Here is a 14,435-nt window from a genome sequence, read left to right on the forward strand (position 1 = left end):
CCCAAGGTTAAGGAGACTCTCACTCGGTGCGAGCAAGAGGGAAAGACCCTGTCTGCTGTCGGGGTCCGTTTTTCCGCTCCTACTAGACCGTACCCCAAAGGGCAACGAGGCGGAAAAATGTGGTTCCGTAAGAATCAGGGATCTTTCCAGACCACACAGAGTGATACTCCCTCCAGAGGCAGAGGAGGGGGTAGAAATGGAAGACGCCGCCCCGGCGGCAGAGGGGGTCTGCATAACCAAGTTGACAGGGATTCCGTCCCTGGGAAACCTTTCCAGCACTCCTGAAGGGAGGCCCGGCTGTCCTGCTCTGGAGGCAGTCGGGGGTCGCTTAGCTTTATACCCACTGGCCTGGCTAAACATTACTTCAGATTCTTGGGTAAAAAGCATTATAACCAGAGGGTACAAAATCCCCTTCATTTCAACACCACCTCTACAAAGAAAGTTTCCAGACGTGCCACCCCATCTGCGAAAGCTAGCAGCTGTAGAAATTTCAAAGCTGCTCGAAAACAGAGTCATCCAACCAGTCCCGGCGGACCAAAGAGAATTCGGAACTTACTCAAGGTTCTTTTTAGTTCCAAAAAAGACAGGGGACTGGAGACCGATCTTAGATCTCAGCCATCTCAACAACTTCGTGAAGAAGGAAAAGTTCCGGATGGTCACGCTTCAATCGATCCTTCCATTCTTACAGAAGGACGATTGGATGTGCTCTATAGATCTCAAAGACGCGTACTACCACATCAAAATGGCCAGACCATCCAGAGATCACCTGCGCTTCCGGCTGGGAGCCAGTCACTTTCAGTTTCGAGCTCTGCCCTTTGGACTCACCTCAGCCCCCAGGGTATTCACCAAATGCATGGCAGTAGTTGCGGCTCACTTGAGACGACAAGGATTCCAGGTGTTTCCCTATCTGGACGACTGGCTCCTCACCGCCACCACCGAGCATCGCCTATTGCAAGCCAGAGACTACACAATCGGCCTTTGTTCCCACTTAGGGATATCCATAAACTTCAAAAAGTCTTGCTTATCGCCCTCAGTGTATTTCCTTCATCGGAGCAGACCTAAATACACGATCGACACTACTGAAAACTCCCCCCAATAAGAGCTTCAACACTCAAACAGCAGGTCCTTCTTCTGGTGAGCAAGAAAGCCCCAGCCAAACTGGTGTTAAAAGTGTTGGAACTGATGGCAGCCGCACTAATTGCAGTCCCTATGGGAAGGTTACACATGAGGATTCTACAATGGCTGCTTTTTGCGCAGTGGTCGTTCCAACACCTACCCCTAGCGCACAAGATCAGGATAACAGAATCTTGAAGACGGGACCTCTCATGGTGGGTGCGCGATCAGAACCTCACTGTGGGTCATCCGTTCGTTCTACCCAGTCCAACAGCCACAATAACCACGGATGCTTCCCTGATAGGGTGGGGGGGCCTTTTTCAGGGAAGAACAGTCCAAGGAGAATGGTCCAGCACGGAGTACACTACATATAAATGTTCTGGAGTTGAGGGCGGTGTTCCTGGCGTTGCAACACTTCCAAGCCTTCTTACCTCTAGGAACAGTAGCAGTTCAGACAGACAACATGTCTGTAGTCTGGTACATAAACAAACAAGGGGGAACCAGGTCTTATCCGTTATGCAGAGAGGCCATGAAGAATTTGGCAATGGGCAGAGTCCATGGGTCGCTTTCTGATAGCAACTCACATCCCGAGGCCATCCAACATCATTGCGGACAGGTTGAGCAGAGCCATCCTGTTACCTCACGAGTGGTCCCTCATTTCACAGACGGCGGAAAAGATCTTCCGCAAATGGGGCCAGCCTTGCTGCGATCTGTTTGCCTCCCCGTTGAATGCAAAATGCAGAAGCTACTTTGCCCTTCTACCCCCTCTGGGGGATGTCCCCAGGGACGCACTGATACACGATTGGCCCCCGGGTCTCCTATATGCATTCCCACTGACTCCATTGATTCCCAGATTTCTACAGAAAGCCAGGAACCTGGAACGGTCTATAATACTCATAGCCCCATTCTGGCCTCGTCAAATATGGTTCCCCTTTCTTCGAGCCCATCAAATAGGGGAACCATGGATTCTGGGCCCAGTACCAGATCTGCTGACACATTCGTCGGGAGTTCCTCACCCGTCTCTACAGTCCCTCAAGCTAGCAGCTTGGCTGCTCTGCTTCCCTGCCTAGCCAGGTCTCATCTACTCCCTCCGGCAGTTCAACACATCCTGGTTGCTTCTCATAAAGCTTCCACTACTAAGCTCTGTACGAGTAAGTGGAAACGCTTTGTATATTGGGCATCTAGTCAAAACTTAGACCCCTTGGTAGCTCCTCTACATAAAATTTTAGAATTCTTATCCATCCTTTTTCACGAAGGAGCTTCTACTTCCACGCTAGGAGTACAGTTGGCGGCCATATCAAACTTCCATATTGGTGAGGAAGGTTCTCCCATTATGGCTCACAGACTTTGTAAGGTCTTTATGAAAGGAACCTTCCATCTTAGACCACCTGTCAGAAAACCTTTCTTTCCATGGAGCCTGAATTTGCTGCTGTCGCAACTCATGTTGCCACCTTTTGAACCTGCTTCATCATGTCTCTTAAAGTTCTTATCGTGGAAGACGCTGTTTCTCGTCGCCGTGACTTCAGCTCGTAGAGTCTCAGAGCTGCAGGCATTATCGGTCAGACCACCTTACTTGATATTCCATCCAGACAGGGTCTCTTTGTGTACAAATCCATCTTTCCTTCCAAAAGTATGCTCAGTTACGAATATTAACCAGTCTATAGAACTCCCTACCTTTTTCAAAAACCATACTAACAAACTGGAGTATATGTTGCACAAGTTGGATGTTCACAGGCAATTAAGATTTTATTTAGATAGGACCAAAGCTTACAGGAAAACGGATCAGCTCTTTGTCGCATTTGCAGACAATAAAAAGGGCATGGCAATTACTAAACATACACTATCTAAATGGCTTGCTGACTGTATAACATTTGTATACTCTAAATCAAAGCAATCCTTACCCACCAAACCTAAGGCCCATTCTACCAGATCCGTTTCCACTTCCTTAGCTCATGCGGCTCGCTTGCCTTTGGACACTATCTGTGCAGCAGCCACGTGGTCTAAACCACATACTTTCATCACTCATTATAGAGTGGACAAAGTCTCCAAGGATAGGACATCATTTGGTTCCACTGTGTTTAGGAACGTTCTTCCATGAGTCACTCGGGGTCACGGAGCTAGGGACGCTACCCGTGTGAAAGAACAACCGGCGAGATTGAACACTCTTACATAAAGAAGTTATGTTCTTACCATAACATTCCATGTAGAGTGTTCATCTCGTTCTTACATTCCCTCCCTTTCCCCCCCACGTGTTTGGAAGAACTGGTAGGATTAGAGTCTGATCGACGTGTCTTGACCCCTTCCGGGGTATATGGTCCCGTGTGTCATGGGATATATGCTTAGACCATTAGTTATTGCTACGGTGAGAGAGTGTCTCTGAATGGCTGAAGAGAGTGTATGCTTCTAGCACCGCAGGTGTTGGATCCTTTGGTCTGGTTTGTTTGCAAACTAGATCTGAGTAATGGCAGGGAGGATTGTGGGATATGGGCTGGTCTCGAGCTTCTCTGAGATTCAGAGCTTTGCAATTCGGCCGACTCGGAGCCGAGGATCAGCTCCGAACCCGTGTGTAAGAACAAAGGCGAGATGAACACTCTACATGGAATGTTATGCTAAGGACATAACTTCTTTTTATTTTTAATGTCCTTGTAACTTGTTCTTCTGGTTTGCGTGATTGTTTTCTGTTTTATGTCCTTCTTTGGTTATTTTCTTCCTTCCTGTATCTGAAGACTTCACAAAATGTCCTTCCACGTCATCTTTGCGTCACTTGAAGTGTCTGTATTTTATTTAATTTATTTCTGCATCTGAAAGTTCACAGAAAGTCAACTTCCTTTTTTCTACGACAGGACAGGATGCCATTTAAAGTATGCCCACAGCTATAGATTATTAATATCCAAGCTGAACATTTACAATAAATCTTTTTAATAAAAGATCATCACTTAACTGTTCTTGCAAAGCAAGCCATATTATTTTGAAAACTACTGTTTGGCCTTGCACATTTTTTCTTTACCGCACACACAGTATAATTTTAGGGAAAAGCATTTTAATTTATTCAGTCTCTATCAGGTCGGATCTGATGAGTTCGGATCTGTCTGGCTCTCGAAGCCATAGCCTCAGCGCTGGATCCGAGGGGATGGTTTTTGGCTCCGAATTTTTCGGATCAGAGCCTTACAGTCAGAGTCCTGGCACCTGGAGTTTCTCTGTTCTCTGACTCCCCCATTGATGCAGAGGGTTGCAGACCCGTCTGTAGTCCCTTCTCAGATGGTTTGCTGTCCTTCAGCTTTTGACGTGTTGGAGAGGGTTTTCTCGATCCAATCAAGACCCTTGACAATCTCGTCTTCGGAGTCTGTCCTGGCTCCCTCTTTTTCTGGTATGGATTCACCAGCCTGCCACCTTTTGCTCCTGGGAGCTCCCACACGGGAGCAGCCAGACGTTTTCGATTCCTCCCCAGAGACTCCCCCTGAGGAGGTGCCTCAAAAACATGCGTGCAAAAGGAGGCACATTGACTTCCTACTGGAATCCCTCACTGAGGACAGCGATTTGGAAGAATGGGAGGGTTCCCCCCTGGTCACCCCCCCAAGATCCTCCCATCAGTGAGGGTGCTGGTCTGCCCAGAAACCCAACCTGGATGAATCGGTTATCCTTGAGGCATTTGGCGCAGGACCTTATACATCCTGGGTGTCCCTTCCCGCGAATCCGTTGGTGGATCTAATTACATCTCGCACTTGGAAGGATCCGGACATGGGGGAGCCAATCAATAAATGTTCAGACAAGGTATTGAGTGCTCCTTCAGATAGGACCTACTGGACCAAGGAATCCCCCGTTGATGCCATGGTATTGGCAGCAGCGACTAAGAAGGAGTTCGTGCAGGAGAGCTCCATAGTCATCCACCAGACCAAGAGTCCAGGACGATGGACCGCTTTGGAAAGTGGGTGTACGCTTCAGCCATGTTTTCGGTATGTGTGTTGAATTGTATAGCACATGTAATTAGACTCCAGCGAGACCTAGTCAAGGAGAAAACTGGGTCTACCCCAGGGTCCATGACTGTTAAGGACAAGAAGGCTTTCTCTTCTTGCATGGCCACCCTCATGTTGATAGCTAACATCTATGCAGCTTCTCTCTCATGCTACTTGAGGGTACCACTAGAGCTGCCAGGACAGCCATTGCCATCAGGCATCTTGCCTTGCTCCGGCTCTGTGCATTCTTGGAACCCTTTAAGGCATCCTTTACTAACAGCCAGTACGACGGCTCCACCCTCTTTAGAAAGTTGGTATTCTGACACTCTTGTCCAGAGCGAGAAGGACGGGAAGACTCTGTCTACCATTGGGATCTGCTTCTCTACCCCCCAATGAACCTTTTCAAGGTATCAGCGGGGGGGGGGGAGGGGGGGGTAAAGAAGATGTGGTTCCGAAAATCTCAGAGCTTCTCCCAGGACGCTCAGGACTCACCTTCCCCTAGAGGCAGAGGGGGATTCGATAGATGCCGCCCACGAGGCAGAGGGGATCCAAGGAATCAGGGGTCTTGAGACCCTTTCTCGGACAGGCCCATCCAGCAGCCTTGAAGGGTTGCCTGGCTGCTCAGCACTGGAGATGGTCTGGGGATATCTCTCGCTGCACCCAACAGCCTGAGAGTCTATCACAGATGATCATTGGGTGTTGCAGATCATATCCAGAGGCTCTTCAGTCCGCTTCATTCATCCACCACTCCTGCCCAAGCACCTCCCGGATGTTCCACCCACACGAAGGCAGGATGCAGCAGTGGAAATTGCATAGCTGCTAGAAAAGCGAGTCATCCAGCCCATCCCCCTAGACCAGTCCAGATTAGGCATCTATTTCAGATTCTTTTTAGTGCCAAAAAAAAGACCCATTCTGGATCTTTCCAACTTAAATCGGTCAGTTGCCAAGACAAAATTCTGGATAGTTACTCATCAGTCTATCCTGCCCTTCCTGCAGGAGAATGACTTGATGTACTCAGTCGACCTCCAGGATGCGTACTACTACATCAAGATGGACAGGCCCTCTCGGAGGTTCCTCCGCTTCCGGCTGGGAGTCAGTCATTATCAGTTCAGAGCACTCTCCTTTGGTCTCACCACAGCCCCCAGGGTGTTCACTAAAGTGATGGCAGTGGTAGCAGTTCACCTGCGTCTGCAGGGCTTCCAGGTCTTCCCTTATCTGGATGATTGGCTCCTTTCTACCCCTTCCAGGCATTGACTCTCCCAAGCAAGGGATTCCCTTCTTCAAATAGCCTATCAGTTGGGCATAACAATCAGTCTCAACAAATCCCCACTAACTCTAGTTCAAGTTCTGGATTTCATTGGAGCTCGGATGGACATCACTCAGACCAAGGTTTTTCTAACCTCAAACAGAATTCAGTCCTTGAAACATCATGTTGCATGTATCCTTCAAGTCCAGTTGCCTATGGCAGAATTGTTCTTACGGGCATTGGGGTCTAGGGTGGCCACTATCTCCCTTGTGCCTACGGCTCGATTGCACATGAGGTACTGCAATGGATTCTGATGGTTCAGTGGTCATTGCTAGATTTCCTGGTGTTTCATCCAATTCACGTATCTCGAGCGTGCAAGGATTTCCTTCTATGGTGAACTCGTTCCCCAGATCTTCTTCGGGGTTGTCCCTTCATTCTGCTGGCCCCTTTGGCCATGGTGACCACAGACACCTCCCTACTCGGGTGGGGGGCACTGTTTGGGAAGCATAGTCCAAGGCACATGGTCCCCCCATGAGACTTGATTGCATATCAGTGTCCTGGAGATGAGGGCAAAGCTCCCAGTATTGCAAGCTGTCTGCGCCCATCTTCCTCTCGGGACGATTGACATCCAGATGGACAACATATTAGTTGTCTGGTACATCAACAAACAGGGAGGAACCAGGTCTTACCCCCTGTGTCACAAGGCCATGAGAGTGTGGGAGTGGGCGATCTCCACCAGCTGTTTTCTGGTAGCAATGCACATTCCGGGGAGGTCCAACATTCTAATGGACAGGCTCAACAGGTCTATCCTGATGTCTTATGAGTGGTCTCTGAATCCTTCAGTAACAAAAAAGTTCTTTCTAAAGTGGGTTCAGCCTTGCTGCGATCTCTTCACCTCTCCTTCCAAAGCAAAGTGCAGTGAGTTTTTTTCACTCTGAACCCCCCACAGGAGGAAGCCCCCAGAGATGCTCTGATTCATGCTTGGCCGTCTGGTCTTCTGTATGCTTACCCTCCACTACCTCTGATTCCGAAATTCCTTCGGAAAACTCATAGGCTGGGGAGCTCAGTCATCCTCATTGCCCCATTCTGGCCTCGCCAAGTCTGGTTCCCCTCACTATGGTGTCACCCAGCGTGTCCTCCATGGACATTAGATCTGGTTCCAGACCTCATCTCTCATCCCTCAGGGATACCTCACCCAGACCAGTCTGAAGCTCACCGCTTGGCTGCTTCAGTTCCCATGATAGTCAGGACTCCCGGGTTATCCTCACTGGTCAAAAAAATATTAGTTGTGACTCCTAAATATTCCACTAGGAAGATTTATTCCAGCAAGTGGAAGCGTTTTGTTATCTGGGCCTCTTAATGGGATCTAGATCCTTTTATCACTCCATTTCCGGTGGTTTTAGAATTTTTGGCAAGCATTTTTCACCGAGGCTGCAGTTCTTCTACGGTCAAGGTTCAACTGGCAGCTATATTTAATTTTCATGTAGGCAACAACATGGCCTTTTTAGCTTCTTCTAAGCTTTGCAAGTCTTTTTTGAAGGGTACCTTCTTGCTTCTGCCTCCATTTAAGGACTCTTTGCCTTCATGGGATCTTATGCTGGTTCTGCAAGAGCTTGTCTCTTCCCCCTTGAACCAGCAGCCTCAGTAGATTTACAGTCTTTGTCTAGGAAAACGTCTTTCCTGATTGCCATTACATCAGCCAAAAGAGTTTCGGAACTTCAGGCATTGTCAGTCAAACCTCCATATATGATGTTTCATAAGGACAGGGTGTCTTTACTTACTAATCCCTCTTTCCTTCCCAAGGTGGCTTCGGAATCGAATATTAACCAAGTTATTAATCTCCCTGTTTTCTTTCCCAATTTTCAAAACAAGGGGGAATACAATTTGCATTTGTTGGATGTTCATCGACAGTTACGTTTTTATTTGAATAGAAGTAAGTCCTTCCGTAAGTCGGACCAACTCTTTGTTTCTTATTCTAAGCCTTTTATAGGGAAACCTGTTGCGAAAGTTACCATTGATCATTTCATTTCCCAATGTATTATCCTGGGATATTCAGCTAGAGGTTTACCTCTGCCAGTACATGTTAAGGCACATTCGACTAGATCTATTACCACTTCAGCTGCCTTCTAGTCCAGAGTTTCACTGGATGATATTTGCTCTGTGACCACTTGGGCATCTTCGCATACTTTCATTTCACTCTATACGTTGGACATTCTATCCAGGAACAGGGTGTCCTTTGAATTCACTATGCTCTGGAATATCCTTCCATGAGAGACTCCCAGGTCTGTTGGTAGCTGGGGACTCTGTTCCACAGGTTGAAGGACAAATGAAGACAACAACTTCAGATAAAGAAGTTATGTACTCACCGTAACATTCCATGTGAGTTATTGCTTTTCATTTGTCTTCAACTATCCCTCCCTTCCTTCTTCCCCCTGCCTTTTTTGTGGCTGCGTGGTGGTCTGGATAGAAGAGGTATAGTCACCACCTTAACATTCATTGTTATTCTCCTTATATCTGGATACCAATGGTTATGAAGTAAGGACTTTGGTCAGATTGGGATGCTAGGATTAGCAGGAGACTTGATCTGAAGGGAGGAGGAACACAGGGACATTATGGGTAGGGTAGGAGCTTGGAGCTTGGATCAGATGCTGGAAATGTGGCTGAGTCGGATCCGAGTACCAAAGGTTGAAGACAATTGAAGAGCAACAACTCAGATGGAATGTTATGGTGAGTACATAACTTATTTTATCCTCCTACCCAGGTGGGAAAAGGTTTCTATTCAAGGATGTTTTAGTGCCAAAGAAAGAAAATGCTTGGAAAGCAGTTCTGGATCGATCTTTACTAAACCTGTCTGCGATAGTACCCAGGCCCAAAATGCTGTCACTTCACAATTTTTATCTTTAATTCCTCTTTCAAGTTTCTGGGTAACAGTAGAATTAAACAATAGTTGTCATCACATCTCCCTGTTCATCCAGATTTCTATAATTTCTTAAGGTTTTGTGCCTGGATCAATTTATCATATCTCTGCCTACCGTTTGGACTATCCAGTGTGCCAGGAATATTCACAAAGTAGCTAAAATTGTAGCTCATTGCAGGCTACAGGGTATCCACATTTTTCCATATTTAGAGAACTTGCTTATCTTTGCATAGTCTTTTTCATCATGTCAGGGATCGCTCATTTGTGTGAGAGATTGCTTACACAAGTTAGGCTTCCAAGAGAACATTCAAAAGTCTTTTTTGTCTCCTTCACACAGAATTGTGTTCCTGGGGTATCAGCTAGACACCTCATTTGAAAGTTTTTTTTCTTCAGGAAAATTGATACATAGAATGGATATAAAAAGTGTACACACCCCTGTTAAAATGCCAGGTTTTTGTGATATAAAAAAAGAGACCACAATAAATCAAAAACAAACAAATCTGCTGGGGGACAAATATAAAAAATAAAAAACGTGCAATAAGCTGGTTGCATAAGTGTGCACACCCTTAAACTAATACTTTGCTGAATCACCTTTTGATTTAATTATAACATTCAGTCTTCTTGGGCACACACTTGTCATCAATTAAAGAGACTCTGATTAACCCCAAATAAAGTTCAGCTGTCCTACTAGGATTTTCCTGACATTTAGTGATAAGTGATAAACTTAATACAGTTGTGTAAGTAAATTTTCCATAACAGGAGATGTTCAAGTGATCACTGCTGCAGTAGCTGCTCCTTCTCTCCATGTTATTTCTCCCAGGGTGTACATTCTTATTTTTTGTTGTTCCTAGCATTGTCCTTTCAAGGCTCAGCCTCCCTTTGTTTGTTAGCATGAAAGCTCTGAAGTCATGCCACCCAAACCTGTCCTTTTAGCCAGCTCAGCTTGAGCTGACTGATGATTTGGATATGTGGAATGTGCCCTAAAGCTTTGGAAGCTGGCTGGCTATTAAATCCTTGGCAGTATATAACCCATATAGCTAAGGCTACTACAGCAGTGATCATTCAAACACCTACCATTATGGTAAGTTTACTTACATAGCTGTACTATTCTGAACAAGAAGGATGGGATGGCAGAGGGGCACAGGCCACAGGTTGTAGGGACTAACCTCTTCATGGATCTCTGAAAATACTTCCTTACAGAGAAGGTTGTCAGTCCATAGCATGGAAGTCTAAAAAAGGTGGTGAAGGGGGACTCCATAGAACCACTCAAGAGAGCATGGGACAGTTGGAGAAATGGTAAGTGGGGGATAGAGCGTTAAATGCACTTAAATGGAAGATTAGATGGACTTCTTGTCTCCTGCTGCCATCCAACAAATGAAATGTAATATAATGCTAATCATCTCTCCAGAAGACGAGTGTTACTCATATGATACTCCAGACGTATTTTACATTTAGATTGTTAGATGTTTGTTGGCATTTACATATGCAAGACTTTTGTGCATAAGACAAAAAAAAAAAAAAAAAACATTTTTCATGCCACTGAAGGTAAGTGCATAAGGATGACATTTGATGCAAATATTTATTGTGAATTAAAAGTAAATTCATGAAATCCAGAGACATGGGGTATGGATGAGTAAACCAGTATGATGATTAGAGCATTAAATGAAAACTGCAGATGTGTCTTTCGGCTTTTCCCAGTTAGGGGTCAACACAGCGGAACTCCAGTCCACTAATGATTGGCAGTAGATTTTTATGTGCCGAGTTGCTAGTCCTGATGCACAACCTTCAATAAAGGTACGCCCATTCACGCATGTCTCCACACAGAAGACGCTCTAGCTGAGAATCAAAGGGTACAACGTCTTGCTGTGAGGCGACAACGCTACCGCAGCACCACCACCGCGGTAAATGAAAACTGCAGATGTTAATTTATCATCTGCATAAATGAAAACTGCAGATGATAAATTAATATCACTTATTCATTCACTGATACATTCATGATCCGCCTTAGTGTCATAGTGGAAAAAGCCTTTTTGGCACTAAGTTGGCATAGATGTGCAACCACTTTACAGGCAGTTTGGGGGATCACCAGTTCACGTATTGCACGGTGGTAGTGCTGCGGTAGCGTTGTCGCCTCACAGTAAGACGTTGTTCTGTTCGATTCTCAGCTAGAACATCTTCTGTGTGGAGACATGCGTGAATGGGCGTACCTTCATTGAAGGTTGTGCATCAGGGCCGACAACTCGGCACGTAAAAATCTACTGCCAATCATTAGCGGACCGGAGTTCCACTGTGGCGACCCCTAACTGGGAAAAGCCGAAAGACACAACAACAACCAGTTCACTTATTGCACATCTTTGAGATATTGGAGGAAACAAGATCATCACACAGAAACCCACATGGACACAGTGAGTACAAGCAGACTCCAGAAAGAAGGAATCCCAGCCAAGAACTGGACAGGAGAATTAAGTGCTGTAAGGTAGCAATATTAAAGACTGTGCTACTGCACAACTAAACTGTGTATTAAAAAAAAATACTGTTATCACCTAACCCTGCAAGCAAATCCAGGGGATCAGAAAATAAATATGAAAATCTAGAAATAAATGCTGAAAATCCATAACCACTGCCTGAAAATCAGTAAATAAATGGTAAGAATCCATAACCAATGTTGTAGACTTGGGCGATAAAGATTTTGCAGAAGCCCAAGTACTAGGCAGCTGATTAGAACCTACACACTGTGAGTTGTGTGTGCCTCATAAGAAAGTATAAAAGTGACCAGTGGTGTATCTCAGGGCTTGGTGCTGAGACCTTTTCTTTTTCAGTATTTACTTTTCAGATCACCAAGCTTAGAGCCAAGACCTCTTGCTAATTAAAGTTTGCAAACAAACTGTTTCTAATTTATCATATGGAAACCAAATCCTCAAGAATGAATTCTCCCTTGTAACCTCTTAGTATGTTAAAAATTATTTTGCTACTTGGCGTTTGTTCCGAATAAATCAGATTTATCTACAGGTTTCGTACCTTTATTTGGATTCCACAGCAAGCTTTTTGTCTTTGGTTTTAGGTGTTGTTTAGCTTGCCTTGCCACCTTTTCTTGGTTTTGGTTTTCGTGATGGCAGGGAATCCAGAGGGGGAAACCGAGTTACAATCACCTAATCATCTAGCCACGGGCGAACTACGTAAGGTGATTGGACAGTTATCTCAGCTGGTAGAACTGTTGACACCAGCTTGTGCGTCTATCGTTGAAATTGCTTCAGGTTTAAACCGTGGTTCTCAACCATCTCTAACTTTACGGACTAAATCTTCCAGCAACCTTTTAACAACCCAAAATAACAACGAAGCATCCGAAAGGCGTAATAATATTAACTTGGATGATTTGGATGAATTTCCACGCTTATTACGTTCCAACTCGCCAGTGGTTCGTGAAAAAGTTTTGGGATCCCAAATTCAAGGGCCAGCTGATGGAATACTCCACAACCAAGGTGACTTTTCCTCTGTTGTTTCTGAACAAGGCTTTAAAGCCTTTTTGGAAAAAAATTTTTCTTTTCAAGGTTCATTCAAACCTGTTCGACAGAACGAACAGGTTGTTAAGACTTACAGGGAGAACCTGGATGACTTGTTTTATTATTTGGACAAATACAAATGTTTGGGATGTGATTGCACATTCCTTAGGGAATGTCTAGCCAAACAGATAGTGCCTAAGGGGTTAAGAGTTGTCAAATTTCCTAACAATGTAGTTTCAGGGTCTGATTTTCATACTGAACTTATTAAGATTTTTGATTCATGTGGTTTGGATGTTGTTCGTGCTATTGTTACTGAGAATGAAAGAAAAAGGGTGTCCTTATTGGACCAAATAGAAAAAATTAACAACAATATTATCAAAGACTTGGTTTTTACCATTGAATCAGAGAAAAAAATTATATTTTAAGATTTTTTCAGATATTGAGATTAAGTGTATTAACAATATGAAAAGGAAACAAACCAAGTTGGATAGAGATTTAAATGATTATAGGGATGGCAAAGCCTATCCGGTACCCAAGGGCCCTTTTTCTACTGATTTATCACATTTTCCAGGCACCAGACCAAATTTACACCTTCTAGAAGTGAATTTGGTGATGGAACACCAGGCCTGTACAATGGGGATCATGAAAGTTTTCCATTGGAACCCCCACCCCCTTTAAGGAGGTCGGACAGGATTCGCAACCAGAATCCTGTCCAATACCATCCTTACCATTCCAGGTGGAACAACAGGAGGAATCTGATGTTAATACAAAAATAGTTCAAAATGGCTATACCTTCCAATTAAAAGGATATAATATTTTTAACTATACTGACTTGGTATTGAATGCACAACACTTTGAACTTTTTTCCAAGGGTTTTAAGTTCATTCCATTGAGAAAGGCCAGTATTCCTCACCTTATTATAGACCTTAAATTATTTTTAAGGAAAATGAACCTGGCTTTAATTTTCCATGATACCCCAGTTTGTTCTGTTTCTAACCAACCCTTAAAAAGGAAAAGTACTTTTAATCCCACATTACACCCTCAATTGAAGAACTTAGAAACTGTATTGGATAGGGAAGTTAGGAATACTGTGAACCAGCACCGGATTTATTCCAATTTAACATCAGAAGAAAGAGAAGTGTTTAATCAACTTAGGAATAACACTAATATTAGAATCATGCAGCCAGACAAAGGTGGTGGGACAGTGCTAATGGATTTTATTAACTATGAATCCAAAATGAAGGAATTACTGTATGATTCAAATAAATATTCCAGGGCTTCTATCAATGAAGTGAATTTATCTCACTCCAAAATCAACTTATTACTTCAGGATTTGTTTTTGGAGGGTTCCATTTCCCAGGATACGCTTCAATTTTTGGCAAATCTCCACCCCAGAGTTCCTTCGATTTTTTGGTATTCCCAAGGTTCACAAAGATCAGATGAACCCCCCCCCCTGCGTGTCATTGTTTCCTCCCAAGGTTCTGCTACCACCCCACTTGCCAAATTCGTGGATGGGAAACTCAAGCAACTTTCCTACCTAGGTGTTACTACCTTGAAAGACTCATGGGACTTTCTTTGGAGAGTTGAACCTCATTTATTCTCCCCTGACTTGGTGTTTGTTACACTTGATATAGTTGACCTTTTTGGTTCTATTCCCCATGATATTGGCTTATCATGGTTAGAAGATAGTATGAGGGACAGTAGAT

At 44.5% G+C, this 14,435-nt stretch overlaps 1 protein-coding gene across 3 annotated transcripts in view; it reads left to right on the top strand.

The window, feature by feature from the left end:
• Positions 1-14,435, top strand: part of AP3M2 (adaptor related protein complex 3 subunit mu 2) — a 767,971-nt gene that overhangs the window by 402,324 nt on the left and 351,212 nt on the right. The window lies entirely within an intron of this gene.

The sequence above is a fragment of the Protopterus annectens genome, chromosome 9.part0, assembly GCF_019279795.1.
Source record: "Protopterus annectens isolate FY-2018-M chromosome 9.part0, PAN1.0, whole genome shotgun sequence".
NCBI classification, from domain to species: Eukaryota; Metazoa; Chordata; order Ceratodontiformes; family Protopteridae; genus Protopterus; species Protopterus annectens.